This window comes from Sciurus carolinensis, chromosome 11 (assembly GCF_902686445.1).
Source record: "Sciurus carolinensis chromosome 11, mSciCar1.2, whole genome shotgun sequence".
In the NCBI taxonomy this organism is placed as follows: domain Eukaryota; kingdom Metazoa; phylum Chordata; class Mammalia; order Rodentia; family Sciuridae; genus Sciurus; species Sciurus carolinensis.
In genome coordinates this window covers 29,548,290-29,554,289 of record NC_062223.1, presented here as the reverse complement: position 1 = coordinate 29,554,289, position 6,000 = coordinate 29,548,290, and positions in this window count along the sequence as shown.

Sequence of the window (6,000 nt, the reverse complement as noted above, 5' to 3'; positions counted from 1 at the left end):
TTGCCCACAATTTCTAGAAAAATAATTAATTGGACTGTTAAGTTATTGACTGTGGAATGGTTTTGAAGAGTTGCTGAGGCAGTAGCTTAGAGCGATCCTGATTATCACAGACTTAGATGCTTTCTTTATGACATTCTTTGGCATCTTTAGAGCACAAGACATAAACAATATTTTATTCAGTGAACAGCATGTAACAATGGAATATGCATCTGGGTAAAAATGAAGGAGCTAAGCAGTGTTGACGCTGACTGCATCTCTGTTCTGCTGGTGTTCACTATCCTTGGTTAGCTTCCTGTAAATGTTCATTCCAGAACCTGGGTTGAAGGAATGCTCACTCTTTGTGTTGTGCTAATCTGTAGGTGGAAGGCATCCACCCCAGGAGGAAAGAATCAAACCAGGAAGAGACATTTAAGGCCCCTTTTGTGCAGTAGCTTACAACACATTCACCAACTTCATGTTGTCTAGGGCGAGTCATATGGAATTATTCTGTCTACCTGCAGGATGAATGCAGACAACAGAGCAAATAATGATGGTGACTATATCATTTTCCTGTACCCAAACCTCACATATGCCACAAAATGAATGTGAGAAAATTCATAGTGCAAAATATAAAGAATTTAATACACTCTTGAACATAGTAGAGTAGAAATTCTCCGGGACTTCAAGGGAAGATGAGTATGGTCTTAAACAATTACAAAACCCTTATTTAAAACATTTTTTTTAAATTCTAAGTTAAAATTTTAATTTTAATTAAATTTAATTTTAAGTTAAAATTTAACTTTATCCTTTTCAAAGGATATTAATTATTGAAAAATAAAGCAAAATATGAAAATGTTTAATGTTATAAACTGAAAAAAGGAATAATATCCACAATACACATAAATCAATTACAAATGGAAAATAATTCAAAGTGTTGGTAACATGGCATACAAAGACAATTTGGAAAATAAATATATCCATGGAAATATTAAAATATGCCCAACCTCAGTAATTGCAAATATTTAATCATTATCTACAATGAGCAAGTTATTAAACTTCCACAGGTCTGAAAATACTGAGGGTTGATGGAGTAGTTTATGACTTTGGAATATTCAGACATTACTATTTATTATGAATTGATATAACTTTTTTGAAAAAGTGGAGCTTGATATATGCGCACAATTCTTGTAGTTATAAATCTCATTCTGATGGAGATTCCTCAGAAAACTTGGAATGGAACCACCATTTGACCCAGTTATCCCACTCCTTGGTTTTAAGTCCCAAAGAACTTAAAATCAATATACTACAGTGATGTAGCCACATCAATGTTTCTATCAGCTCAATTCACAATAGATAAATGATGGAACCAACCTAGATGCCCATCATCAGATGAATGGATAGAGAAAATGTGAGCTATATATACATACACAATGGAATATTAATCAACTTTACAGAAGAATGAAATTCTGGCATTTGCTGGTGAATGAATGGAGTTAGAGAATATCGTGCTAAGTGAAATAAGCCAAACCTCAAAACCAAAGGCTAAATATATTCTCTAATATGCAGACACTATATCACAAGAAGAAGGTGGGGCCATAGGGAAAAATAGAGTAACTTTATATTAGGTAGAGGAAAGTGAAGGGAGGGGAAGGGGTATGGGGGAAGGAATGATAGTAGAGTGAAAAAGATATTATTACCTCATGTACATGTATGACCACATGATCAATGTGATCCTGTAATATGTATAATCAGAAAAATGAGAGATTACACTATTTATGCATGATCTATCAAAATGTATAAATGCATTCTACTGTCATATTACAACTACTTAGAACAAATACAAAATTAAAAATAAATGAATAAATAAATGAATATTTCTGAACATTGTAGCAGTGTACAGGTACTCATACTGAAAATCCCAAGTGAACTTTATAATAGACTGAGTTACAGAAAAAAAGACAGTATTTTTATGCTAAAAAGTTAAAACAGCCACACCAATGTTTACAGCAGCTCAATTCACAATAGCTTGATTGTGGAACCAACCTAGATGCCCTTCAACAGATGAATGGATAAAGAAACTCTGATATACATACCACAAAGAAGAATACTATTATGGCATTTTCAGATAAATGGTTGAAATTGGAGAATATCATACTAAGTGAAATAAGCCAATCCCAAAAACCAAAGGCTGAAAATTTTCTCTAATAAATGAATGATGATCTATAATGGGGGTGGGGTGTAGAAGAGGAGAGAAGAATGGAGTAACTTTAGATTACATAGAGGGAAATGAGAGGAGGTATGAAAAATGGTGGAATGAGACAGACATCATTACTCTATGTACATGCATGGTTACATGAATGGTATGAATCTACATCGTGCACAAACATAGAAAGGAAAAGATATACCCCATTTGTGTGCAATGAATCAAAATGCAGTCTTTAAAAACTAAAAAGAAAATTAAAAAAGAAAAATAAAAGAAAAATTATAAAAAATCTTCCCCCTCCAAAAAAATAAAAAATAAAAAGAGTTAAATAGGGTCAAGATTGTACAAATTATAAGTATATGCAAAATCTTGAATGATTTATAAAGTCATAGAGTACATAAAGTATGATACATGAAATAAGCAATATATCATTATAAAGTTTTTGAACAGGAAATATCATTTACTATTTTGAGGGAGATATCTTTAGATAGTGAATCTCTATAACAAGTGCATCTTTATTGTGAAAGTCTTAATTTTGGCTAATGTACAAGTGGGGAGAAATAGCTGGACATTGATTTTTATAGCACTGGAAATAGTTTTACTCTGATCTGTTTGAGAGTTACACAATATTTCCTTAAAAATGCACTTCTGTATGTATTAAATTTTAATTACTGACACAAGAGAGGCAAATGCCATGTTTTCAAAGAGACAGATTTTCATTTTAAAATAGAAAAACTTTAGATAATTCTAATCATTTAGGAAAATGAAATAAACAAACTATGTTTTACAAAACAATGGGTAATCTATGATTAATTAATTATGAAAAGTAAAGAAAAAGGAAGGTAGGGAAATTTTATATTAACTACTGTAAGTCAAATGAATTATTATGATGGTTTTGAGAACTGAAAAGTGAAGAAATTCCCAATTTTGTAGATATAAACAATATGACTTATTGGCAGATATGTAGAGGCTGGGTAGGAATAGTTAACTTTTTGGGGGGGTTTACAAGGAATTAACAAAAGCAAAAAGATGAATGAAGGTATTTGGACAGTATTATTCATAAGAGCAAAAACATGGAAACAACCTGTGTTCAAAATTAGAAAACTTTAAATATCATAGCACATTAAAATATCATTATTTTAAAATAATTAAAATAACTATGTAGATGCTTATTATATTAATTTATTTTGATTCATTTTACATAAATTGTGTACAACATATCCTGTCTCTGGTAGTACACAAAGTAGAGTCATACCATTTGTGTAATCATACATGAACATAGGGTAATGATGTTTGTCTTCTATTATTTTTCCTTCCCCACACCCTCATTTTCCTGTATACATGTTGTCCTTTCTCCATTCTTTCCTCCCTCCCACCTCCATTATGTGTCATCATCCACTTATCAAAGAAATTATTTGGCCTTTGGTTTTTATTGGCTTATTTCACTTAGCATGATATTCTCTAACTCCACCCACTTACCTGCAACTGCCATAATTTTATTCTTCTTTAAGGCTGAATAATATTCCCACTGTGTATATATACCACAATTCTTTATCCATTCATGTACTGAAGGGCATCGAGGTTGGTTCCACAATCTAGCTATAGTGAATTGAGCTGCTATAAACATTGATGTAGCTGTGTTGCTGTAGTATGCTGATTTTAAGTCCTTTTGGACTTAAAATCAAGGAGTGGGATAGCTAGTTCAAATGGTGGTTCCATTTCAAGTTTTCTAAGGAATCTCCACACTGCTTTCCAGAGAGACAGCACCAATTTGCAACCCCACCAGTAATGTATGAGTGTACCTTTTCCCAACATCCTCACCAACACTTACTGTTGTGTGTATTCTTGATAATAGACATTCTAATTGGGGTGAGATGAAGGTAAAATATGTCTACAATGAGAACTACAGAACATTAAAGAAAGAAATTAAAGAAAATCTTAGAAGATGGAAAGATCTCCTATGTTCTTAGATATGAAGAATTAATATTGTGAAGATGACCATACTACAAAAAGTGTGATACAAATTCTATGCAATTCTAATTAAAATGCAATGATGTATCTAAAGAAATAGAGAAAGTGATCTTGAAATTCATTTGGAAGAATAGGAGACCCAAAATAGCTAAAGCAATTCTTAACAGGAAGAACAAAACAGGTGGTATCACATTACCAGACAATAGTAGCAAAAATGGCATGGTGTTGGCACCAAAGTAGACATGAAGATCAATGGTACAGAATAGAAGACGCAGAGACAAACCCACATAAATATATTTACCTCATACTAGACAAAGATGCCAAAAACATACAATGGAGAAAAGATAGCCTTTTCAACAAACGGTGCTGCGAAAGCTGGAAATCCATATCCTGCAAAATGAAACTAAACCCCTATCTCTCATCCTGCACAAAACTCAACTCAAAATGGATCAAGGACCTAGGGATTAAACCAAAGAACCTGCACCTAATAGAAGAAAAAGTAGGTCCAAATATTCATCATGTGGGCTTAAGGCCAGACTTCCTTAGCATGACTCCCAAAGCACAAGAAATAAAAGTAGGAATCAATAATTGGGATAGATTCAAACTAAAAAGTTTTTTTTTTTTTTTTTTTTTTTTTTTTATCAGCAAAGGAAACTATCAGCAATGTGAAGAGAGATCCTACAGAGTGGGAAAAAATCTTTGCCACACATATTTCAGTTAAAGCACTAATCTCCAGAATTTATAAAGAACTCAAAAAGTTTACATCAAGAATACAAATAACCCAATCAATAAATGGGCTAAGGACATGAACTGACACTTCACAGAAGATCTACAAGCAATCAACAGATATACGACAAAATGTTCAACATCTCTACTAAAAAGAGAAATGCAACTCAAAACTACCCTAGGGGATAGTTAACATTTTTCAAATGGTTTAAATAATTAATTAGATGGGGATATCATTTATATTTAAAGAGTAGATAAGTTGATGGTGAGAATGTGTAATCAAAGGTAGAATTTAAAAATTTATTTAGTATTACTGAAAAATGGATATGAATAGTATTAGAAATGAATTGGGGATTGAAGGCTTATTTCACACAATGAGGCCCTTATTACAAAGGTAGTTTTAAATTACAATGGTTTCAACTAATATTCTTCAAATATAATAGTTTATGTTGATGTTTGATTGTTGAACCAACCTTGCATTCATGAGATAAACAGGAGTTGTTAACAAAATACCATATATTTCTGGATTTGGCTTGATAATGTTTTGTGGAGAGTTTTTATGTCTAATAATCTCTTTCTATCCATATACTGGAGGAAAAATATCCATGTAAAGTTATTGCCCAGAGTCTTTATCAGTTTTTTATAAAAGGACTGCCTTACTCCACCTGCACTCTTTCTTTCTATGCTGTGGTCAGGAAGCTGTCTCTGTACAGAGAGTCATGACACAAGTGGAATTTACTGGGCAATTTTAATTCTTTCAGAGATTGCAGCATTTCAGTACTTTTTGTTCAACATTGGAAAATGTTGCCTCATTTATTTTTCTAGTTTATAGTTGTCTATTGTATGAGAACCGTCGAGAACAAATCATTCATGGCCAGCTCTGACCACTATGATGACCTCATGGATTATTCTGACTTAGGGTTACCTTAGTAATAATGGCCTTATTCTGTGAAATAAATATTCCATCCCAAATTAGAATAATAAGAAATACTTAAAGAAGGTCTAAATAGAACAGGTTCATAAAATTTGTAGAAAACAATAATTTCTAAGAGAACAGAAACTGGAAACTGACATCAAGATCTAGGCCTAGCCCTAAACCTAAACATAGATATAGATATAGA